Source organism: Nicotiana tabacum, chromosome 16 (genome assembly GCF_000715075.1).
Source record: "Nicotiana tabacum cultivar K326 chromosome 16, ASM71507v2, whole genome shotgun sequence".
NCBI lineage: Eukaryota > Viridiplantae > Streptophyta > Magnoliopsida > Solanales > Solanaceae > Nicotiana > Nicotiana tabacum.
Window position 1 is genome coordinate 34,533,121 of NC_134095.1, and position 26,771 is coordinate 34,559,891.

At 37.4% G+C, this 26,771-nt stretch overlaps 1 long non-coding RNA gene across 3 annotated transcripts; it reads left to right on the top strand.

Moving 5' to 3' along the window:
• The first annotated feature begins 12,236 nt into the window (after positions 1–12,236).
• On the top strand, positions 12,237–18,351 carry LOC107769591 (uncharacterized). 3 transcript variants are annotated; one of them, XR_001644437.2, is made up of 4 exons: positions 12,237–12,389; positions 15,772–15,863; positions 17,082–17,412; positions 17,922–18,351. It is a non-coding gene; the product is annotated as an uncharacterized LOC107769591 (long non-coding RNA). The 3 variants fall into 3 exon arrangements; XR_001644438.2 differs by having other exon boundaries at positions 12,251–12,389; positions 15,675–15,863; XR_001644439.2 differs by lacking the exon at positions 12,237–12,389 and adding an exon at positions 12,397–13,714.
• Positions 18,352–26,771: the final 8,420 nt, after the last annotated feature.

A 26,771-nucleotide genomic window follows, 5' to 3' on the forward strand; every position in this document is an offset into this window, starting at 1 on the left:
CTATGCCTTGATTTGAATGTTGTCGATTCTACAGGTAATACTCTTCTTGTGCCTTTTGAGTTTGCTTTGGGATTACAAGAACAAGATTCTATAGAGAATATGTTGTCAATAGTTGCCGAGGGAAGTTGGTTGGTGGTTATAAGGGTGTGTCTGAAACAAATGGGTCTCAGGGGAAAGATAATAGTCTATAGGTAGAGGGTAGGGAACTGGTGCCTATCGATAATTTGGCACCTGAAAGTACTACTAGGGAACCGCATGAGAGACCTGATCCCTCCGCCCAAGAGGATCCCTCTGCTCCTACTTGGACTGAAACCCCATGTTCTCCAAAAGAACCCCAGGTCAGTATTAATCCCGCTCCCACTCCTCATTTCTATGTTGAACCATTGACTATTGTTCCTCCTGAAATGAGATCTCTATCTGAGGAAGAGAATGAAGACAATGAGGAAGACTATGACAATATGGCTCTTGCAAGCTTCATTAGTGTTAGGAGTAGAAAGACACCTCCCAAGGAGCCCACTAATAAAAGGACTACTACTAGGTTGCAAAAGAAGGAGGCTCTTGAATCAGTTCTAAAGAAAAACAAAGAAGAAAAGAAGAAGAGGAGATTGGTGAAGGGTGGAAAGCTTGTGAATGAGGAAGTAGTGCCTCTAGCATTTGTTATTGACATTGATGATGAGGTGAATGAGGAACACGATTCCTTAGTTCGTAAGTCCTCCAAGAAACCTACTGTTCTAAGATCTAGGAAGGAGTCATCTGTGAGTGTGATGGATTTTAGCAATGTTGGGATTGAAGAGTCTGGTGAGAAAGTGACTAAAAAGTCTGGTGAGAAAGAGTCTGATGAGAAGGGGTCTGAGAAATCTGTGTGTGAGAAGGTGTCTGAGAAGTCTACAGACAAAGGGAAAAGTGTGAGAAAGTCAGTGAAAAGGAAGGTTGGCGCCAATAAGGAACCTGGTTCCTCCAAGAAGGCCAAGGTTGGAGTGACCAAAGATGTAGGAAGGAAAAATCTGAGAAATCAGAAGGTGTTGTGGGGCAGAACATTTGCCCCCGATATTCTTGACACGACAGGGATGCGTAACTGGTTGAGATCTGTGAATTTCAACAGTGGACACATTTCTTCACAAATGAGAGTCCCAAAGTGTATGAGGTAGAGGTGCGTATTTTCTATGCTAACTTTTTCACAATAGAGGATGAAAATATCTGCATAAATGTAAATGGTGTTGACTTTGTGATTGATGAGGTTGTATTGGGAACCATTTCTGGAGTGCCTACCGGTGGCATATCCTCCATTGAGGGGACCTGTTCTCAAAACTTCCGAAATGCCATATTGAAGGATAATGCAGTACAGCAAGGGGAACGGGTACACAAGAAGGCCCTCCTTCTAGTGTACATACTTATATTTGAAATGGTGAACAAAGTTCTGCTCCCACATGCAGAGAGACATTCCACTACGTCAAGAGCAGACTTGTTTCTCAGGGAAGCATTGGATGCCTGCACCACTATAAACCTGACTTGTCTCGTGATAGAGCATATGAAGAAGGTGGCAGATTTTATGGATGGTAATCATGGGTTTCCTTATGGGCTCCTACTCACTAAAGTATTTGAATTGTTCAAAGTCCCTTTGAGAAAGACTAAAGTGGGAACTCGCAAGCAATCATTCTCCATGACCAACTTAGAAGAATGTGAGTGCATTGATAAGAGAGAAGGGGTTGGCAGTAATTCTACTATCTCTCAACTGATTGAAGCTCAAAATATTATCACCGAAGAGATAAGGAAGTTGAAGTCAAGGAATGCCATTATCGAAGGTCAGCTTAGTCAGGCCACGAAGGCACCTGGTTCTAGCAGTTCACAAGGCACAAAGGTTGCCCGTCTGACCAAGGAAAACGTTGATCTCCGGAAATAGGTTGAGGACATGAAGGAGAGGTTGCTTAATTAGCAGGTGTCACCAAATGCTCGAATGGACATCCTCTTCAGAACCCTTGCTTCTTCCTTTGCTTCAAATGTTTCCCCTTCCAGTGCTCCTTAAAGTCGTTCCCTTCCCAGTGTCAAGTTCAAAATGTCTATTCTCTGTTTTGGTTTCCTGTGTTTAGATATGTTTTAATGGCTGGTACCTTTTTTTGTTGTTTTATTTTATGGGTGATTATGTAACAACTGGAACTACTCCCTGTTTATTTCCAAAATTAATGAATATCCCGTCCTTTGCTATGAATGCCTTGCTCTTTTGCTCTATTTGCAGTCATGTTTGTGTGCACAGATGTGGCATAAGTTAACTAAGCTAGACTTCTTTTTGCTTATTGCTTGCTACTGATCTTTTTATGATGCCAAAAGGGGAAAAATTAATTGAGGGGGAACAAGTTTAGGGGGAATACAGGAAATAGTATGATATTCTGGTTCTCAAGGGGAACTTCAATTTTAAGTTTGTCATCATCAAAAAGCGAAAAATTGATAGGTTATGCATCCTGTTATGTTTTGATGATCTAACAAACTTAATGTTAAGAACCAGATAAGGAACCTGTATCACATCCTCAAGTAATCAAGAACAACAAGTCTCAAGTATGGGACATGTTTCAACATTTCAGAGTCAAAAAAATAACAGAGGGAATAGATGGACATCAGTTCCCTTACTGACTGTACTAGTCAACCCCCACAGCTATAAAGTTGCTGCAACTATTTTTCTGCACACGCAACAGTGCAAAAATGCAGCAATCACTTTATAGGGAATGCCCTTGTACCAAACATGCTTGCATCATTCAAGTGATGTCACTTATGTAATATTAACATGAAACAAAGGCAAATATCATGCTTGCACATTCCAGAATTCATCAAGCTTTCTCTCAAGTGTGTCGTAATCTTGCAAGTGACTATCAAGGGCATCAAGAACGAAGAACAACATAACAAAGGACCAGTTTCCTACATTGAGTCATCATATGTCCTTAGTTGTGTTGCACCTTTGTTAAAGTGTTTCATTTGTAATTTCTACTTAGCTTAGTTAGAAGCATTGTGTAGGAAACCTTTTGCAAAACCATAAACCTTATGTTTGTGTCTTGGCTAGAGTTAGGCGAGTTGTAAGCTTTGTAATAAAGTATTACAAAGGGGCTTGTGATAGAGTTATTACAAGTTAGTGAGCGATTAAGAGGTTAATTCCTAGGTTACAATAGTTTGTAATCTGAAGTTTGCTCAGTAGTGAAGTTTAAATCCTACGAGGGTAGGTCATGGTTTTTAATCCTATGAGCTGAGAGTTTTCTACGTAAAACTCTATTGTGTTATGTACTTACTATTGTGTTATGTACTTACTATTGTGTGTGTATTTCTGTGGGAACTAATAGAGAACCTGGTTCTCTATATAGTTTGGTGGACCCTTAGTTTCTATCACTAGGAACATCACATGTTATTCTAGTCTACTCTCTTTGGTTACCTGCCATGTAGGTTTTTGTATTTGCAAAGAAAGGAATAGATCTTGGGGTTTGTGAGGTTAGTGGCTCACGTTAGCAGTAGATCTAAAGAAAACTAAAAAAATTAAAAGAAGTCCCCACAGACAGCGCCAAACTGTTTGACCAAAAATATAGATTTTGGTTGAATCGATTAGATTTGTATAAAGAAGGTTTGATCTTAGTTAAAAATAATATCCGAAAGATAAAGCTACCTGTGTCAAGAAAAGACAATTGGTATATTTTATCTTGAGGGCAATGAATACAAGCAATGATAATAATATTCAATGATTCAAAAAGATGGAATACGGCATTAAATAGTAATAAATAGTGCATTAATGGCATTTAAGTAAATAAAATGTATGAGTCACCCGAAAAGGGAGGAGATCAGTGGATATTCTTTCTGACAATGATGAATGATTAAAAAGCCTTTGAATACTTCTTTTTTTTGGTTAGAAAGATAATATTGCATTAAAACAAAATAAGAAAACTACAGAGAGGTCGATGCCTAAGCATCTACGGTAGAGTTAGTTGTGTTTATAGTATTACAAACATTGCTACAACATAAATGAATAGTTTCTTCATTCCCAGCGAGTGCATGTGTGCTTGTGTGTTATTGCGTATCATCAAAAGTGGGTTGGTCCAAGTTCACAGCATGACTCGATGGTTCGTATGTAGATCTTCGATAACAAACTGTTCCTGCCTGATCCATGTCCAAAAATTATTTTACAAAATCTGGTGGCTCTTCAAAAATAGTAAAATTGGTTGCAGCTTCCATGTTGCAGCCTGCTTTTGCCAAGCAATCAGCCACCTCGTTTCTCTCCCTGTAAGTGTGTGCAATTATAACACTAGGCATGTAGTCCAGGAGGTGCCTACATTCAGCGAGTATATTAGTATATGCCATGTTATCCTTTTTGAGTAGTGTTATTACCTCGTATCCATCAACGTTAATTTCCAGCGGAACCAAGTTATGCGTGTGTGCCAATTCCATCCCCTGAAATAGAGCCCTGAGTTATGTATTTATTATGCTTGCCGTGTCCAAATTTTCTGTGAAGCCTATGATTCAGTTTCCATTCTCGTCACGCATTAGCCCTCTTATACCTGTTAATGAGCGTGTGGTGATACTGCTCTATTAGAATTTAATTTGAATGAATTGTGTTTTGGAGGCAGCCACTTGATAGGTATTATTTTGGGTATTTTGGGAGTTACCATGTTGGTGGCTAGGTACGTATATTTCAGAGCTTGTTGAGTAATTAATTTGATGTTTAAATTTTGTGTGCTATTATTAACGTTTCGATTGTTACGCGAAATCCAGATGTTCCACATTGTGAAAGTGATAAAAGTTGTAAAGTTAATATTGTAGGGAATGTTGTTCAGCTTAATGTTCATAAGTTGCCTTAACCATTCCGATGGTGGAGAGGATGTGGTGATGGTTGTGGTAAACCATGTCTGCCCCAAGTATTTCCAGATGTGTGTTATTGGGACAATGGAAGAAAAGGTGCTTGATGTGTTCCTGATTAATGTGACAACTATGGCAAAGGTCATCTAGTGTAATGCATATTCGTTGAAGGTAGTGTTTCATGGGTAGTTTTTGGTGCATGATAAGCCAGACAAAAGTTTTTAATTTTGGTGGGACGGGCAATTTCCAAATCCAATTATAAGGGATTACAGTCCCTAGTATAGTAAGATCTTGATGTAACAATGAGGAATACATCATTTTTACTGTAAATTTCCCATTGTTCGATAAAGCCCAGTATATAGTGTCATATTTTTGTGCATAAATAGGTACACTGATTGTATTTATAATTTTTTGGATATTATCAGGAAATTGGAAAGGGATATCACCCCAGTTCCAGTCATTATGGTGCGTGTATGAATTGATAGGATTGTGAATATGGTTAAGCGGAATGGGGTCATGTATTAGAGAGCGAAGGGATGTATTAGGTGTAAGCCAAGTAGTATTCCAGAAGTTGAGATTTGAGTTGGACCCCAGTTGCCATTGGATACCAAGCTGGCATAAATGCCATCCCAGTACGATGTTTTGCCATGTGGCTGAAGAATTGCCCCATGTGCTTGTGTATTTGTATTTATGGATGAGGTTGTTGGCCCATTGTTGATTTGTTGAGTGGAATAGGCGTCGGGCTAGTCCTGCTAGTAGGGCATTATTTTTTAGATGAAGTCTCTGAATACCAAGTCCTCCCAACATCTTTGGAGTGGTAACCTTCTTCCAACTGAGTAGGTGGAGTTTTCTTTTTTGTTTGGTAGTACACCAAAGGAAGTTATGCATGTATTGCTCCATTTTGTTGGTGATGTTTTTGGAAATTAAGATGTATTGCATGATGTGGTTAGGTAAGGTAGATATGGTTGATTTAATTAGAGTTATTCTACCTTGGAGGGATAGAAACCTAGTTTTCCATCCTGCAAGTTTAGCTTTGAAATTATTCAGGAGGAATTGAAAGTCTGACTTAGTGGGCCGCGTATGAAACATGGGAAAGACCAAATATTTTTCAAAGTGGTTACCTTCCCTCGTATTAAAACAATTCAGAACAGTGTTTTTCGCTTGAGTGGTGCAATTCCTTGAGGAGAAATTTTTTGATTTTTGGAAGTTTATAGTTTGTCCTGATAGATTGGTAAAGTTATTAAGGGAGTCAATTATAGTGTTGTAGCTTGTAGGAGTTACTTTCGACAATAGAATGATGTCATCAGTAAAAAAAATGTGATATTTGTATTTGTATTGGTTTCCATAGTAGGTAATCTACTGAGTTGAAGATATTCCCGGATAATCGTTCCAGGCACATAATGAAGATGTATGGGGATAGTGGGTCCCCTTGTCTTATGCCCCTAGAGGGTTTAAAAACTGAGTGCGCAATCCGTTGATTAATATAGATATCGATGAGGTCATAATGCACGACACTATAAGGGATATGAGTTTATTTGGAAAATTGAAATAATGGAGTGTGTCCTTTATGAAGGACCATTCAAGCTTGTCAAAAGCCTTTTCAAGATCTAGTTTTAGAAGCATATGTCCTATTTTACCTGTTTTCTTTCTTTTCAGGTGTGTGAGGACTTCTTGCACTATTATGGCATTGTCAGATGCTCGTTTCCCTTGTTGGAAACTGGACTGCGTGGGTCCTATTTTTTTTGTGAGATATGGCTTTATACGATTTACAATAATTTTGGAAATTAATTTGTACACCGTATTACAAAGACTAATAGGGCGGTACTGATTGATGGATGAAGGAATTTTGGCTTTAGGGATTAGGCACAAGTATGTCATGTTAACTTCCTAGGGAATTGGGCCGTATTTGAAAGTGTTATGACAACAGGTTGTGACGGAGTGATTGACATCGTTCCAAAATTTTTGGAAGAAATACGGGTGTAAGCCATCTGGACCCGGAGCCTTGTAAGGTTGAAAGGAGAATAGGGCTTGCTTTATTTCAACCAAAGTTAGAGGTTGCGCCAAATGATTTTTGCCAGCAGTTGTTAAGCAATTGGTCATTGTTGATTCAAAATGTTGTCCGGTAGTAAACTGATGTTGAGTGTGAAACATTTTTTAGTAATAATTGAATATTTTGTGTTGTATTTGGCTTGGATCAAGAATCCAATTTCCTACATTATCTTTTAAAGCATTGATACGATTATGCCTACGCCTTTGTAAGGTAGACATATAGAGAAAATTTGTGTTTGAATTGCCTTCATTTAACCAGTTAATTCTTGATTTGAGTTTCCAAAAATCTTCCTCTTGCTTTAGAATACAACTAAATTCTTGGTTCAGTTTAATCTCAAGAATTTGAAGGAATATACTGGTAGGATAGTGTATTAATGCTTGAATGCCATTAATTCTGGAGAATAGGTTATGCTTTTTTTTTTTAAGAGGTTTCCAAACGTTTCCTTGTTCCAGTATGACACATTTTGCTGAAAATTAGAAGTAGCTTCCATTATGGAGGAGGCATTGTACCATAATTGGCTGACAATAGAGGTAAAAGTGGGGTGTGTTGTCCACATTTTTTCAAATCTAAATATGTGATTCCTAGGTATATTTTGAGGTTGTGGTGCTACTAGTAACGGGCAATGGTCAGAGTAAGTTCGCGGAAAGTGTTGTACTATTGCTTCAGGAAATAAATTAAGCCACTCATAGTTGGCTAGTAATCTAATCTAATCTTTCTAGTATAGTGTGACCTAAATGTCTTTTATTAGTCCAAGTAAATCGACTACCTTAAAACCTAAGTCGACTAGATGACAATAGTTGAGGCAGTTTACAAAGGCATCAATCCCAGTGTTATTAATAGGGTTACCCCCAAATTTTTCAGTAGCCCTAGCTACCTCATTAAAGTCCCCCTACTAACCAAGGGTATGTAAAAGAATCATGCATGCATTTTAAATTTTACCAAAGATTGCTAAATGAGACAGTGGAGTTATTGGCATATATGGATGAAAATAACCAGTTGAGGGGATTAGGCCATACCTGGACCATGCAATGCACTTCTTGTGTTGTCATAGTAACATCTTCGACCGTAACAAGTTTAGCATGCCATAGTAATACCATACCACCAGACATATCTTGGGCTTCCATTTGTGCCAAATGTGAGAAATTGAAGTCAATTTTAAGATAGTATAGCCATGCATACGGGTCTCTAAAAGGACTACTAGGACTGGCCTATAGTTATCCAATATTGACCTAAATTGCCTTCTAAATTCCCCGTTGTTAGAACCTTTACAATTCCAGACGATTAGATTCATAATAGATTGGTATCTAAATTAGCATAGTCACTCGGCACTCCCAATGGGGTTCGAGTTGAAGTCATCTGCCTCAGAGTGGGAAATATTACCATGGAATATTTCTCTTCCTGTGGATTTGGATGTGGTCTGAGATTGATATTGCATCTCAGCCTTTCTGCAAGTTCCAATTTAGAAGGCTGAAATTGACCATTAGAAAACAAAACAATGTAGCTCTGGTGGGCATTTGAGTATGAACTTTTTTGCATACTGCTCCTTGACAATGTATAGATAGAACCCCTTTAGCCATATGAACTCCGTCCTGGTTTTTCTCGATTCCTCCATTATTTATGCTAATTCTAGCCTTGTTTGTTCTCCTAGTGCGTTGGGCGATGGAGATGGTATGGTTGGTGGACTCATGGGTGGTGATAAAGGGTCCTGGGTGCTGGACGGGGATATGAGTATGTGTGGTGGTGGAAAGGAGTTCATGTGCTGGAACCATAGGACATATATCAACCCCGTGTGGTGTTATGGATAGAAGGGCAGGAGGCTCATTACTTGGTTGAAGCTGTATAATGGAGGAGTGGGGGGATTGGCCCATGGTGAGTTGTTGGACGATAAGGGCAGTGTGTGGTCCACCATCAGAGGAGTATGGAGATTGGGCCAGTAGTTCTGTGCAACTGCTTCCATCCCTAGTCTCATGCCCTCTGTGACAATCTCCGCTAAGTGAGATAGATTCTGGACTAGGAGAATAATTTCCTAGTTGTTGAGTTCCATGGTGAATATTAGGTCATAGCCCTGCAGCCCCATTTCCAACCAAGACTGGAGAGGGTATTCCAGTGGTGATGATTGGGATGTGTATATCAATGGTGTTGTAGGGTTGGGGTGGGGTGGTCCGCTCATGATTAATCATGGGAAATGGAAGAATTAGTTGTTGGTTTGGTTGACCTCTCTAAAGTTGGTTAGCTAGGGTCATTGCATTTTGAGTTAGTAAAGGGGTTGGAGTTATATGTTCGCTGGGTAGAGTGGGGCAAGTGATGGTTAGAGTTATGGTGGAGGATGTATGAGAGGTTGTGGTATGGATATCTGGTAGTATAGTAGGCATAGGGTTAGCCATGGAGAGTTGTGATTCACATGGGTGCAAATCATTGTCTGTCATGGAAGGGGCAGAGCTTTTGCGTGTATTTGGAGAAGGAAGGTTGGTGATTGGCCGTTGAGGGGTATCATGCAAGGAGACAGCTCCTAAGTGGGCTACTATAAATTTTGGGTATAAATTGTTAGAAAGAGAAGGTGATGTGTCATTTGTAAGGTTCCTTGAAGTAGTATTTGTGCCAGCTATACTAGCTATATGAGAGGGTTGGGATAGAGGTTGAGTCTCGATTAGGTCTGTAATAATTAGGGAGTTTTTATTATTATTTAGTGCAGCTAATGGAATGGGCTCTATAATCATGTTAGTTGGGCTTATTATAGTTGGTGAGATATTTTTAGGAGAGGTATTGTGTAATAGAGGTTGGTCTGGAGTGGGCTGAGTGACCGCATTTTTTGGGTTTGCTGATGTGTTATTATGTGGCAGGTCTGGGCTTGGAGGTCTAGTAGGAATTAGTGTAGAATGCCCAATATTGGGACAGTGGGTTGGTGATTCCATAGGGTCGATTTGGTCTAACGTGCCGAAGGGGTTAGTGGTTAACAAAAGGTGCTTGCTAGTATTGGCCCATGCACGAATAGAATTAGGGTTAGTGACCTTACTTGTACTTGCATGTTGCTCTGTGGCGGCCACCGACTTTCCTGTCCTCTGTTGATGGTGTTGAGCAGTTGCCTGTAGATGGTAAGCTTGTGGTTGGATTTTGCGTGGTTGATTTCGCCTGTTGTTGGTAGTTATTTTTTTAGGGAAGCTGATAATTTTCCATTCGGAGTCAGGAGTAGTATTTGTGGGGATGGAACATTGCTTGGTTACAGGATTGCCTGGTAGGGAGTTTAGAGGTGGTGTTGGTGAAAACTGACAATTCCAACTTGCATGGCCAAATCTGCCACACTTTGTACAAAGCAGATTTAGGCTTTCATATAGTAGTACCTGCTTGTGTGAGCCAATATGGATATGGGTTTTGAGAGGCTTTTCCAATAGTACCTCTATGCATATTCGTGCATACCGGCCTCGTGTGGTGGTAGTGGTACATGTATCAACTTTTAAGAGTTGGCCAATCTTGTTGCCCGCCTTTTTTAAAATTTTAAAATCGTAAAACTCCGTGGGAAGTTCCGGTAGTCTCACCCATAAAGCAGCATAAGTTAGCTGTGCTGCTGAGGCAATAAACTCGGGTTCCCAACGATGAACGGATAAGAAATGGTTGAGTATGAACCATGGCCCCTCATGTAGAGCCGTACACATATTGGTTTCATAATGGAATTTGATAAGGAAGAAGTTAGAGCCCAAGTCAATTAGGTGAATTTCTTCTGTGGGGTTCCATAAGTGTGTGAGTTTAGTTTTTAATAGTTGGTGGCCAACCATTTTGCCAAACACCTTTATGATGATGGAATATTGCCAGGGGGTGTAAAGTCTAGCTTTGTCTTCGGTGGTCAGAGGGATGAAATTATCTAGATAGCCATCGTTTGAAGTTTCAGCAGTTAAATCAACTAAGTTTGTTATTGGTTGAGTATCCAGAATGTTGGTAGGGAGTTGTGAAGTTGAAGTGGAGGTGAGAGTTTGCAGGAAAGATTTAGGTGGGGATTGGAAATTTGGTTTATCGATTTGCATGGTGTTTTGATTTGGTGGGTCCATTTGAGGATTGGGGATGATAAGGTATCAGATGCTGAGGGTATTGATTGATAGATGAAGAATTGTGTGTTGCAAGGTTGGAAAGCAGGGAAAGAATTTAGAGAGGGGCGAGAGTAACATCTTAGAGAGAGAATCCAGTCTTCTTTGAATACTTCAGTTATTCTTGGATCTGGCAGAAATGCAAGACAAGAATCTTAATAAAAAACTTGTTTTTGTATGTTTGTAATAGGACCACATTCTCTCTACAAAGTCAATGTGTTTTTTTACAAATGAATGTCTCATATCCTATATCATTGTGTCTCTTTCTATTTATGGGAAACAAGTTCCTAGAAAACCCTAATAGTACAGGTGCAGAATATTCACTTTAATGTCCACTAGAATATTCACTTTAATATTCTATCTTGAAACTAGTTGTTATAACTCTGCCAAGGATGTTCCACCTCGACCTTGATCTTTGATGACTTTTGGACCGCGACCTTTGTTGTTTCTTGAACCACCTCGTCCTTGGGCAGGTCTATTAGAGTCACATAGGTGACATATGGCGGCCTCCATATGCCTTACCAATACTATTATAGCTCGAGTATTTTAGAGATAATTTTTGACTCATACAAGGTTGATCTATCCAATTTGGTTTGTACCTTAAAATTAAAAATAATACGTTCTGACTTTTTGTAAAGATATTACAAGTGTGATTCGTCTAACATTTTGAGGCAAATACATCATTTTTTAATTATTAATAATGAGTTCTACTTAAATTTGAATATTCACATTTCTTTTTAAATTATTTCTCTATATTCGTCCATATTCAAGCTAAAATAATTTGAAACTTTAAAGAATCATGCAAAGGAAGAGGACTTTTGGTCCAACCATGTTCAAAAGGAATAACTAGGCAGTGGGTTGCTTTGGATTTTCATTCCAACCATCGGGTAACAACTTATTAATAAGTTGCTTAAAAGAATGAAAGCTTATAGCCTGTTTGACAAGCTTTCTTTAGTTTTAGAAATACTTTTTTTCGCTGTTTTTCAAAGTTGGAGTGTTTGGCCAAGCTTTTAGAAGGAAAAATATTTTTGAGGAGAAGCAGAAGCAGTTTTGAATAAGCAGAAAAAAGTAACTTCTCTTCAGAAGCATTTTTAAGAAAAATACACTTTAAAGTAGTTTTTAAAAGCTTGATCAAACACTAATTGCTGCTCATAAATACTTTTCAAATTAATTAGCCAAACACAAATTACTTCTCACCAAAAGTACTTAGGAGAAAAGTACTTTTAAAAAGACACTTCTTAGAATAAATTGATTTTTGCATCTTGGCCAAATGGGCTATTAATTGTTAGTTCTATTATTAAAGTACTCTTTCGCAATTCAGCCAAAAGTAAAAAAAAATAAAAAAGGAAAATAAGAAAAAAGCAGCAGCACCTACACTTTCGCCACTGTAAGCTTGAACCCGGTTCCAGTGCCGCTGGGCTGTGGCACTATGGCTCAAGGTACTTTCTAATTTCCTTTATTTCAAGCGTTTTCTTATGGGTTTGTATTCCACAAGCGTTAGCAACTTAGGTGAAACGAACAAATAGGAGGTTGTGCCCGTTTCTCTGTGTATGTATGTGTGTTCGTGTGGTTTTGGAGAGGAGTAGCTTTATTTGTTTAGAGGACTTAGAGGTCTTTTGGTTTGAAGACAAGTTATGCTGGGATTAGTTCTTGTTGTTGTTTACTGCTTCCAACATCTGACAGGTCTAAGTTATCGCAATGTTAATTTTAATCTCGAGATAACTTATTCGAGTATTAATAGACAAGCAAGTGATAAGGCGGTACTAAATTTTTAATTCCAGGATTATTTTTGCTAGTCCATCGTACCAAACGACCTCTTAGAGTCTTCTGTATAGATCATGTGCTCTGGTTTTGTTCAAATTTGGTTCTGGTGGACAAATGGACTTTGAGTTTTGAAGAGGAAAGTTATAAAAGAATTCGTCTAGACCTTAAGGCTAATGCGTAATAGATATTTTTAATTGGACTAAGCTTAGGTGTGACACCATGATGATTGAGGTAGACTATCAATCACATGTATTAGATCCAATAATTGATAGGAGTCTTTTAAGTTTGTTTGAAGATTGTATGACAGTGTGGCGATAGGTGTAAGATTTAGAGAATCTCTATTTTGTCCTAAATGACCAATAATTGAGTGGTAGAAATGAAATGGATCAAAACGTGTTATGAACTCAACAAACTCAACACCTACAGGGGAAAGATGCATAATTATAATGGAAATGCAAAGTATATAGTCATAAACTAAGGAAATAGTAACAGAAAGAAAGGAGATAAGGAGACAAAGCTATAGAGAGAAATGGACGAGGGAGAGAGAGACCAGGAGAGGGGAATTCCTCACAACAATTCGCATAACCTTCTTGCTAACTGCTAGTCCCTTTTAACCGATTCCTGACAGCACCTCTTGGGCCTGGATCCCAAATTCACTTTTTTAAAGGTCTTCTTGTCCTCTGGCTTCTTCTCGCCCCAATAGCTCTTTTCAGCCCAATATTGGGTTGGGGCTAATTCATAACAATATTCCCGTCCTCAATAAAAAAGAAACCAGCAGTCCCATATGTACTAGCAACACTAGTGCGGGTAATGATGTTTACTGAAGCGACATCAATGACAAGCACAAACCTTGGAATACATGTTGCTTTGACGAGCTCATCTCTATCACAAGTAGAAAGGAAAACAAGTACTCCCCCCATAACAAAGGCAAGTTTTGCCACTAGAAGCTCTAGCAAAACAAATGCAGCGAATGGTAATCCTTCAGAGACTTCAAGGCTAGGTATGGTGATTTTGCTCAATGAGGGCCACAACGACTTTTTGCTATCATATGTGGACTGTTCAGAATCCCTCTTAGCTTAATGGATATAGAGGATTCATATGGCCGACCTAAGCTAGTGTACGAGTGAGGCATAATTGTTTTTTTTACCTTGCCCAGCCGTCAATACAGCTCTTAGACTAATGATCTTCTGAAATTCCTGCTTACTTTTTAGTAAAACTTTTACATTGCTGAAACCCTTCAAGTTATAACTAGCTGCCCAAATTTGCATGATAATATACTACTAATTTTAAGCTAGCAATCATTACATAATTTTAACCTTCCCGTGGCGAATCACTCCATATTTGCAAGCCTATGCCCATTGGCTTCTGCAACACATGTGCGACACTTCTTCTGTACCATCTGGCAATTTCCTGTGTTAACTGAAAATGGTCTCATGCTTTTCATGGATACGTGAATGTAGACTCTAGGACAATTGGATTGTGAGCTCAACATTGTGCAAAATAAGCCTCGTAATCCTATGATACAAGATTAAATGCTTCAGATGAAGATGAGGATTATTATGATATTACTGTTTAAATTCTCCGTAAGCAGTAATATACGGGCCACTTTCTCTTTGATGGACTAGATTTTTTTCTTGCTACTTGATGCTTGTTGCAATGTCTTCTATCACTAGTTCCCAATTTCTCACACAATATAAGTAACTCCTGCTTTGGCCGAGCTGCAAGATTATGGCGTTTTGAATTGTAGTTCATATTGACTAGTAGGTCTCCTTGCAAGCATGTAATTTCAGAACTAGAAGTTGAGGTGCATGTTGTTGTTTTTATTTTATAAATCACAATAAGATAATAATTGTATCAATATAGTAGGAAATCCCGATTATAGAAGTGGTATACAAAAAGTAGAGAACCTGTCCAAAACATGGTTCTCTATGAAAGACATACAACCATCTTTACTAACTAGAACCTCAATGGTGTACCAAAACTTTACAAGGAACAAAAGACAAATGCTTACATATATACAGACGTATTTTTGAAGGGAGAAAAGGCTAGCAGTTGAGTATTTGGACAAAGCGAGTAGTTCAGTCAATACAATACAGAAATTCCTTGCCAAATCAATATACCGTAAGGTTGGGGCCTCTTACGTATTGGAAGTCGCTAAAGTGTTTGCATGTTTTCTTGCATGTCCATATTCCCATTTTGTGCATATGATTCTAATAGCCCAGTTTCAATTTCAACAGTTTCTGCTGCATTAAGTTCCTACAGAAAAGGCTTCCATCAGTTAATCTTTTGTGACAGTGAGTACAGCATGCACATCAAGCAGTGCATCTACTGAGTCGACTATTTTATAACTATAATTCTAAGGCATTTGTTCTTTGTCCTTAGTTTATCCATGCGATGCATGTTATTCTAAATCGACAGCAGGAAAAGTTTTTGGCTCCTACTCTGCTCAATGGGCAAATTTTAGTGTCTACATTTACTTCGTTTTGTTCGAATATGTTTGCCAACACCGTGACAAATGCTAAACTGTCTGATTTCGAGTTACTACAATCAAACTGGGCTCATAATCTGGGCCGATTTGGTCTAGAAAAAGAACTCTTCTGTACCTATATTTCACTTTCTAAAGTATCCATTGCTTTCCTTGATTGCATAAACTAACCAAGTTTAGAGTGTCGGTCCAACCCATGTCCACTTGGCTCCGGAATTCTTCCCACTAGGTTTCTGGTTTCATATATCTCAGTTTGTTGATCTCATGAACATGTATGTAACCTTTCATTGGTAATTTTATCAAACTTTTACGCAAAATGTGGCTATATGTGTACTCCTAAATTTTGTATGACTAGAGTGAGTATTTTGCCAAATGCAAATTGTCTTCTTAGTCCTCCATTTATGCATGCTTGCTTTCCTCCTCTTGTGGTCTCTTACAATATTATGACGTCTTGCTTGGTCAAATATTAGTGCAGATATAAAACATCTCAGTCCTTGGTGGTTCAATTCTACTTGTATCTTAAGTGGTCTGCCAACATTGGTTCGGTTAAGCACATTTGCCTTTTAATGCAGATGTAGCTTTAAAAGTGCGCTTCAGGAGTCTCAGCACAAATGAAAATTCACGATTTTGAAAAATACAAGTCGAGCACATAACAACTTAACAAGTATGTACGGTTGTCCATCCTTTAAATGATTATTCTTTATGATATGAAGCCAGTTAGAAAAGGAATTAGAAATAAATTTTAAATACAAGATCAAGTTGAGATGGTAGAATTTTAGGTGTTGATAAGAGATTTTTCAGTAGGACAACTTGCTTTTTGCTCCTCAAGTTATTGCTTGATTTCAATTTCCCTGGTTCTTTCAGTAATATAATTGACCAATCTTTAACAACCCCATAATTTACAGAGTCTTCCATCCCCTTCTTCTTTTGTCTATCCCTCATATCCTTGATAATCCTTCTTCAGACCTTGTAACCCCTTATGTACTCCTGAACTTTGCTCCCTACTTCTTGCAACCTTGCCATTTGCCTTGAAAACTGTTATTCTCTGCCTTTCCCGTGGTTCATAAATGGTACCGCAACATGTGCAATAATAATTTGGGGCAGAATTGCATGCAAAGGTTAAGGGTAGTTAAAGATGGGGTTGCAAAGTGCAGGGAAGGTCTTAGAGCCACTTAGCAATTATTTGAATGCTAATTGCACACTGATGATTACTCATTTTGTTACTCGGGTTTCACCTCCATATTGTTAATATTGTGCATCAACAATATACCACATTGTGATTTTTTCAATTTAATTTAAGGTAATTGCAGAAGCGGGATTAATATATATTTCGTGTTTCTCTTAAAGAAAATCAGGTGATTAATTTTAGAAAATTTATTCTTATGCTTATCATTTTTTAAAATATTTGCGAGAAGTTCGGATTTTGGTGCATATGTATTATTTATTGAATCAAACAGTATTAACTAATGAAAACTTTGGAGAAACAAAGGCGAAGTAGGGTATCAACCTGAATTCACTAAGCATAAGCTTTACATAAATGTACAAAATCTGAAAAATAGTCAAAGAAAAAAGTCACTCATATCTGGAATATCTTATCTTTCACCTGAATCAGACCCTAAATACACCGGGACATCGATCAAACAATCCACATTAAGTTGGTTGTGGATCTCGTTAGTCCGTAGTTGAGCAATATCTCCATGAAATTCTTTTACGTTAAATATTTTTAAGAGAGGATTCAAATTAAGTTAGTTGCACAGCCTCTCTACCCCTTGGGGTAGGGGTAAGGTATGTGTACACTCTATCCTCCCTAGATCCCACTTGTGGGATTTTACTGGGTTGTTGTTGTTGCTAAGCTGATCTATTCATTGTTGCATTATTTCAGGCTCATCTCATAGACCTAAGCATCCGTTTGAACATCTCAGCCTTGGAGACTGTTTTTATTTATTTATGAACATCTACCGCTGGCTTTATACAGTTCTTTCTTTCTTAAAAAGCCTCATGAAATTCTTGAATAATTGCTCTAGTTAAGAATCCCCACAAAGTGGAACTCTCAGCCTTGTTGAAGATTTGGTTTCTACGTGTGCCTACTGATTGGGTGCGTGTCCTATTAAATTCTACACGTTTCACAGATTATGTCATTTCTTGAGGAGACTGCCAAATTGCAAGTGGGAGAATGAATCAAGTAACGTCCTGACTAGTATTGTCGGCATTTGGTAATGAATATAACGTCGACTATCCTTTTCTTTTATGACTTGGACTTCTACTATTTGTAAAGACATGTATATTATGGTGATTGGTGTAAAGTTGTGTTGTTTTTCAAAATCCCGTTTGTGCTTATTGTGCATACGTAGGTATATTTACGTGTCTACATTGGCCTATGTAGGACAGAAGTTTATTAGTACTCATTGTGGCATAGCATTTGCTCCTAAATTCGCAAAAAAGACTGCGACAACCTTTGTGAATACATGTCAACTGTTAACTAAAATCAACATTCCTGAAATAGTGCATGCTCAAAGCATGGTGATGTTTAAATCTTTAGTTTATTTATCTACTTGTTAATTTGTGTATGGTGAATGGTGATTGAAACAACATAATCATCCTAAAGTTTTATTTGCATCTCCATGTTATGGGTGAACTCTCATGTACAATAAAAGAACAAGAATATAGATGCTAAATTCAACAGAGTGGCGCTCAAGATTTATGTTGTCTGATGTATTTGAAGGGGGGAGTTGCAGGCAATCTTTCCTCAGCTTACATAGTATCTCATCATCTTGTATGTGGAAGACACTAGACATCTCAGCGGAGAGAAGACGACCTGGAATTCGTAGGGTAAATATTTTGTTCTATTCACTTCATAATTTGAGTTAGATAAGTCCTTTTTTCGCTGTTTGAAATTCAAGTCATGTAAGTCTCTGAATATGCAGACAGTTTGTCAAGAAAATATTCAAATGCTTCATGACTATTGCTCCTTGTAAGTAACCTGATTATGTAGTATGCTTTGGAGTCTCCAACATCAGCCTGTCGTCATTAACTCTGATGCTTATTTCAATCATGTTTTACTGAAAAGCAAATTATTGATTTGCATAATGTTGCTTGGACATGGTTTACAGGTCTGAATATAATGAATTTTCTCAATTCTTTCTTGGATTAAATCTTTTAGTTATTGCCCCATGTGGATGCTATAGACTTGCTATTATGTTTGCTTTTGTTGTACTTAAATCATTTCTTCTTTGGTTGGTTTGAGTGGATGAATGGCTTAGGAGGGATATGACAAGTTTGTTCCATTTCTAAGTAATGACTCTATATTCTAGTTTCTACAGATGTGCACTAACTAAAGTTTGACTTGATGATTAGACATTTTTATTCAAGAATATGGTACATATAGAAAACTTGAAAGCAAAGCCTTGCATATATTTTGATCAAGATTCTGGCTACGCTTAACATCATTTCAACTAGGTAGAACCTAGCCTAAGAATTCTGGGTGTGTTTCTTTTATAGATTCTTGTTGATTACTGTTATATATTTGTACAAATTGCAGTCAGTTGAAACTTAAAAGTTTTTGAGGCTGATCCTGGCCAAATTGGGACCACAACGAAAATACTTGAGGAATTTCTTTTTCAATGCTTTTTTGACCACTTGAAGCTCAAAACTTTGATGCTTTTCTTTCCTTTCTCTGAAAGGCCATCCTGATGGAGAGTGACCAGACCACTTTCTTTCAAGAGGATAGGTTTTTCATTTTCAATCACAAGTATTTAAACTTTTACAGTTAAAAAAAAAAAAAAAAAAGAGGAAAAAAGAGACATCTGAAGATTTTTCAGGGTATTTTCTTGTATTTGAATTGAAATTCAAAGCCACTGCACTCAGACGCAGAGCTAGCATGCGGGATAAGGGTTCGGCTGAATCTAGCAACGTTAGTCTAAATCTTGTATTTTAAAAATTTATTAAATATGTACAAATTATTAATTTAGAACTCAACAACTTAAACGGACTAAACTCAGGAGAAATTCAAAAATAGCCAGATTTACAAGTGGTCATTCAAAAATAGCCACAGTTTCAAAAGTAATCGAAACTTAGCCACTTTTCATATAAAGATAAATCTGAACGAAAACATTGTTCAAAATCCGGAATATACTCCAGCATAATATACTGGAGTATTTTTCGGATTTTATATCAGTCCAGCATAATATGCTGGAAGTTCATGCACAAATGCTCCATTCTCCAGTATATTATGCTGGAACTTTCACCGTGTTGGAGTTCCAGCATATTATACACAGGTGCACCGATCTCCAGTATATTATGCTGGAACTTTTTGTATTGCAGCAAAATAGTGGTTATTTTTCAATAGCTTTGCAAACGCCGGCTATTTTTAAATGACCAGTCCGAAAACTGGCTACCCCGTGCTATTTTTACACTAAACTCCCCATCCATAGACCTTAAATTCTGCTAGCGCCTTTGACTCTGCACCATACATTATCCATCAGAAAATGACAAGTAATAAAAGGAAGGTTGGGGGGAGGGAGGAGTTTCTCGTTACTTTCTTTTTGAGTTCTAAAGTTGAAATGATTAGCAGATTCCCTCCTGTTCTCACTCAAAATCAATGCATCATCTTGCTCAAAGCTTTAGATCATCAATGAATTTTTAGAGGCTGTGCTTTGTGTTTATCATTTCAGTAGTGGGTGAAGCTGTTTGATTTAAACTTTTTCTTCTTTTTTCTTCTTTTTCTTTATTGGAAAGAGAATTGGACTGATGTTCTAGGACACCATCCCTTGCATTGACCAACGTTATTTCAACATCACTGAATCTTGAACCATTCGTAGAGTAGTGAATAAGCTGAATGATATTGACGACTCCTAAAAGATTGAAAACAAACATTAAAAATACGAACTTTTATTACAGATTGATCTAATCCAACCAATCTACACATAGGCACCAACTAAGAAGGAAATTAAGAGTTCCATTTATAAGGAAACCCCGAGACGGATCCAGGATTTCGAGTCGATGAGTTTAGAACGAGTGTAATCTTATTGTATCTATATAGTTTAAGTTCTTTGGTGTTTTAATATATATAGTTCGAGTCAAAAACAATTATCGGCTTACCCAATCTGCCTTTGAGGAAAACCTACCCCCTCTTCCTACCCCACCAAAAGTTACAAACTGCAACCCATTAATTAACTAGAGGAATTCATGATTTCTTTCACAGATGTCATAAAAGGAGGAGCATGAAATTCTGGCCCTTACATAAATTTGGAGGTATAGTTGGTACCTAAGAATATAGCTAGACCAGAATAAAACACTTGATTGGACCTGCAAAGAGTTAGCTAAGTAGTCATGAATCAACATAATATGAACTAAGTGTGGTGTGACATGAGGTTTTTTCTTTGAACAATCAGTGGCACTTATCTTTATGGAATGATTTTCCTATACATAACATGGCACCATTCTGTGTCAATTCAATTGATTTAACTTGGTAATATATACCAGCCAAGTTTCCAGGTTCTATTTGAGACTAGTCATCTCAAAAGTTCCTACTTGCAGAACTTGGAAAGTGTGGTAGAATTCCCTCTCAAATATTTGCTGTTAAAATAAAAAGGGAAATTGGTCGTCCCTCCTATGTCCAATGCAAATGGAATTACAAATTGAGCTTTTAATTTTTCAAGTTTCAATGCTAATAGCCAGTTTGATCAATTTATTTTTTTTGGCCAAAGTTATTATTTTCCCAAAGATTAAAGTGTTTGGCCAAACTTCTTAAAGGAGAAAAAAATGCTTTTGAATAGAAGCAAAAACAGTTTCTAAGAGGCAGAAAAAAATAGTTTCTTCTCAAAAGCACATTTTTGAAAAGCACTTTTGAGAAAAATACACTTAGAAGCACTTTTTAAAAACTTGGCCAAACACTAATTGTTGCTCAAAAGTGTTTTTCAAATTACTTAGTCAAACAAAAACTGTTTCTCACCAAAAAAGAATATTTTAAAAATATGTTTTAAAAAAATACTTTCTAAAATAAGATAATTTTAGAAGCTTGGCCAAACAACTATAAAACTGCTCTTCCTAATTCCTGCAGCTGGAATTGGCTCTAGATAAAGTAGTCATTGGTTTTGTGGCTCTTTACAAATTTATTTTTAGTTTTATGATCTATCTCTTTTTTTACACATGAAAAATTTACTTTTACCCATAAGAGATTTGTCTTTTACACATAAGAGATCTAAAAAGGCCATTTTTTAAAAATTATATATTGTAAAGGAGCATAATGTAAAAATAGCACATATAAAGTTAACAATGCCCTAGTCGCAAATCAAGTAAAAAGGTGGTAAACTTAAAAAGTGTTAGGTTGAGCATACTAATAGGCCTTCTAGAGCAATAACTTGTTGACATAATGTTGGCCCAAACGGAGTTTGTTTTGATGATTGACAAAGGAACTCAAGCATGAACAAGGTTCATACATAGTGTACACAGACACGGACAAATTCGAGTATAAGAGATGCACGTGAAAGAGATAAGTTTAAGTTGTTATATCTGATATCTCCTGATCAAAAAGGTTGCATAATTGATAAGAAGAAGGACTCCTTACTTAAAGAGAACTTATCCAAGATAAGAGAAGGGTTAGAAGTTAAAGATAACTAGAACTCTTCCACCATGGAAGAGTATAGCATTGGAACTCTAGTTATTTTCTATTCTACTAACTCTATAAATTGCAGGATGTTCTTATTTTACAGGTACTTACAAACGCTGAAGTTAAACATAAGTTGAGAGCAAAATAGCAAGTTATTTTGCAAGCAATTCTTGTGTGATTCAAGTGTGCGAACCTAAAGCTACATAAACTAGATAGAAGAACCAGTTCCAAGTGTCTGTCTTTTATTCTAGTTTCATTGTAGCGGGTGTTTTCAAATTGTACCTTTCAGCTTTATCTAGAAGCAATTGTATTAGGTACTCTAAGTATTCAAGTTAGAGTTTATTTGAAGTTGTCGCAACAGTTAGAGAATTGTTGCCACAACGAGATTAGAGGTAATCCTTAGGTTTACAAAGAATTTTGTAAATGTTGTTTGGCTCAGTGATTTAGTGAATTGTTGGGGAACATCCTACTGAGTAGTATGTCGTGATTTTTTCATCTTTTGATCCGGATGTTTTTCACGTAAAATAGTTGTGTTCTTTACTTTTCGCATTTATTATTTTTGTAATAGTAGTACAAGGAACACATAGAAGAACCATGTCCTCATATAATCTGTGCACGCAAAAAATTGGACACCACATAAATCCCCCATCCCTTGTGTGGCATTTGAAGTATAAAACATCAATTGGTATCAGAGCAGGTTCTCCTTGAAGAGGCTTACAACTTAGGAGAAGATCAACATGAGTGCACCACCTGAAAATTGGGAAGGGCAATCTACTGCTAGACCACCACTCTTTAATGGCCAGTACTACTCTTGGTGAAAAAATAGGATGAGAGATCACATTATAGGAAATGACTATGAGCTATGGGATATTGTCACCGATGGTCCACTAGCTACCTTAAAGAAAAATGTTGAAGGAGTAGATGTGCCAAAGACAAGAGCGGATTACACTGCTGAGGACTTGAAGAAATGGGAAAAGAATGTTAAAGCCAAGAAATGGCTTGTCTGTGGACTTGGTCCAGATGAGTATAGCAGAATCCAAAGTTGTACCACTGCTAAGCAAATTTGGGACACATTGCAAGTGGCTCATGAAGGAACACCTCAGGTGAAGAGATCCAGAGGAACTCTACTGTATTCTCAATATGAGAACTTTGCTATGAGGGAAGGAGAAACTATTCAAGAGATGTACACAAGGTTCACTACACTGACAAATAAGCTAAAGTCTCTTGGAAGGATTATTCATGAAGAAGATAGAGCCGAGAAGATACTGACTAGGGTTTTGCCTATCACTTGGGAGAGCAAATTCATTGCCATTCAGGAATCAAAGAATATTGCCACTCTCCCACTGGATGAATTAATTGGAAATCTCACTGCCTATGAACTTAGAAGACAAACCATGAAAATGGATGTACCTAAGAAGGAAAGGAGCTTGCCACTCAGAATCACTGAAGGTTCTGATCTAGAAGATGATGAAATGGCTATGATCACCAAGGACTTCATGAAGTACCTGAGGAGAGGAAAAGGTTCTTCAAGAAGTGAAAGCTATAGAAAGACAAAAGCGCTTGAGAAACAAACCAATGATGGCTGCTATAAGTGTGGAAAGACTGACCACCACATCAAGAACTGCTCTTTATGGGAAATTAAATGGAAGAAGGAAAGAGCTGAACGAAGAAACAAGAAGAAGGAACAGGTTCAACCTAAGAAAGGCAACAACAAAGGATCAACCAAGGCTATGGTTGCTGATTGGAGAGAAAGTTCAGATGAAATCTCAGATGATGATGATGATGAGAATGAGCAAGCACTTATGGCTATTGGAGAATCTGACATAAGTGTAATTCATCTCAAAGATAAGATTAAATTGTTGTCTAAAGAAAGGTTATCTAAGTTACTAGTGGAACTAATTGATGAATCTGAGGATGTAAACAATGAAAAAGAACATTTGTATAAAGAATGTGTGATTTTTAAGGCTAAATGCAACAACTTGGAACTTAGGGTTAGTGAAAATACTGTGTTGAAGAACCAAGTTCATACACTTGATTCAACTATCCTAGAGCTGAGATATGAAAATTTAAAACTGAAAATAGGAACAGTTAAAAAGGCAGCTAATCGCACAACTTACTCTAGAAGAAAATATAGGAAAAATGAAAGATGGGTTGTATAAAAGAGATAAGCAAGTAAGAATCCTAAAGAAGGATCTAACCAAGGTCAAGCATGATCTAGACAGAACTTGTAAATGGAACAGGTCCTCCAATGCACTTTCATGGCTACAAGAACTTCATAGTAGCAACAGAAGAGGACTTGGCTTTGGGAACCTGGCACCTAAGTGGGATCCCAAAAGAAAGTACCTCACACTTCCTGAGAATAAAATTTGCACACACTATGGTAAAGCAGGTCACTATAAAAGTGAATGCACTGCAAAAGAAAAGGCAAGTCAAAAGAATAAAGAGTTTGTTCAAGGGAAGAATAGGTTACCAAGTTGGGCTAAAAAGAATTTGATTCATCCTTTTACCTATAAAAAAGGACCCAAACTAGTTTGGGTTCCTAAGATTAACCTATGATTTCCTTTTGCAGGTTTAAATGAAGGGGAGCAGCCAAATATAGTACATGGATAGTGGCTGCTCAAAGCATATGACAGGAAGCAAGAACCAGTTCCTTTCACTTGAGGACCTTAAAGGAGTAATGTCTCCTTTGGAAATGGGAAGAAATGTGAGATCATTGGGGTTGGAAAGATATGTAAGATTGATTCTCACTCTACTGAGAATGTCTATTTGATAGATGGACTGAAATACAGTCTAATAAGTGTATTTTGTAATAGAGGTAACATGGTAGCATTCACCTATACAAAATGTTTTGTGATTAATATTACTACTGATAAGATAGTTTTGCAGTGAAAAAGAGTGAACAACATATATGTTTTGGATCTATCCACACTTTCAGATAATGAACTCACTTGCTTAAGTGTGTTCGATAATGATCCCCTCCTTTGGCACAAGAAACTTGGACATGTCACTCTAAGTCAACTCAACAAGCTAGTCTCAGAGGACTTGGTGATAGGACTGCGTAACATTAAGTTCAAAGAAGATAAATTTTGTGAGGCTTGTGCAAGGGGGAAGCATGTAATATCCTCTTTTAAACGCAAGAAAATGGTAAGCACTACCAGGACGATGGAACTGGTCCATATGGATATTTGTGGACCAATGAGAACATTGAGCAGAGGTGGTAAGAGATATGTTATAGTGCTTGTTGATGATTACTCTAGGTTTACTTGGAAACAGTTTCTAACATCTAAAGATGAAGCATTTGGCATGTTCACTTCTTTTGTTAGAAAAACTCAGAAACAACTAGGTAATCAACTTGTATCAATTAGGTTTGATCATGGTACTGGATTTGAAAATGCTAAATTTTGTGGGAGCATGGCATAGATCATAATTTTTCTGCTCCTAGGACTCCATAAAAGAATGGAGTAGTTGAAAGAAATGGCTAGGACTATGCTTCTTTCTAGTAAACTGCCTCATAGTTTCTGGGCAGAAGCTGTGAACACTACATCCTACATCATAAATAGGTGCATGACTAAACCTCTTGTTGAGAAGACTCCCTATGAGTTACTTAAAGGGAGAACGCTAAATATATCTCATCTTAGGACATTTGGATGCAAGTGCTTTGTGCACAATAATGGTAAAAACTCCCTAAGTAAGTTTGATCCCAGAAGTGATGAGGAAGTATTCTTAGGATATTCTTCATATAGTAAAGCTTATAAGATTTATAATAAAAGAACTATGTGTGTAGAAGAAAGTGTACATGTGGTTTTTGATAAAACTAACATTCTTTCTAAGAAGCAGGAACAGGATGATGAAGCAATTGGGCTGGTAACAAACTTAAATGAAACCACAGCTTAGACTAAAGCTGCACCAGAAGAAGGAATATATGATGGAACAGGTCCTTCCACCCAAGGGAACCTTACAGAGGGAACTGAACAAAGAGAAAATGATCCTCAAACATCGAGGGAACCTGTCCATGAACCTGTTCCTCAGCAACAAAACATTGAAGGAACATCTAGGGAAAACCAGCTAGTTATGAAACCTTACAAGTATCAAAGTTCTCATCCCATTGAGAACATAATTTACTGATCCAACCTCTGGAATCAAAACCAGATCTTCTTTGAAGAATATTTGTGCTTTGATGCTTTTTTTATCTCTTATTGAACCTAAAAATATTGTTGAGGCTTTGCAGGTGGCTGAATGCAATGCATGATGAACTCAACCAATTTGAGAGAAGTCAAGTTTGGCATCTGGTACCAAGACCCAAGGACAGATAAGTAATTGACACAAATGGGTCTTCAGAAACAAACTTGATGAATATGGAATAGTTACAAGGAACAAGGCAAGATTGGTGGTTCAAGGATATAGTCAAGAGGAAGGCATAGACTATGATGAGACCTTTGCTCCAGTTGCAAGATTGGAAGCAATAGACTCCTTATAGCCTTGGCTGCTTACATGGAATTCACTCTCCATCAGCTGGATGTCAAGAGTGCCATCCTCAATGGCTATCTAAAGGAAAAAGTGTTTGTCAATAAACCTCCGGGCTTTGAAAGCAAGGAATGTCCTAATCATGTGTACAAGCTTGACCAGGCACTTTATGGGCTCAAGTAGGCTCCTAGAGCATGGTATAAAAGATTATCAAAATTCTTGCTTGAGCATGGCTACAAGAGAGGTAAAATTGACAATACTTTATTCTTGAAAGAAAAGGTAAAGTTCTCTTGGTAGTTCAGATATATGTTTTAGGCTTACAAATTAAACAAAATTCAAATGAAACTATGATCCATCAGTAGAAGTATGTAAAAGAGTTTCTTAAAAGGTTTAAAATGGAAGATTCCAAAGAAATTGACACTCCTATAGCAGCGGCCACAAAATTGGACGTAGATGAACATGGTTCATCTGTTGATCAGAAGTTGTATAGGGGAATGATTG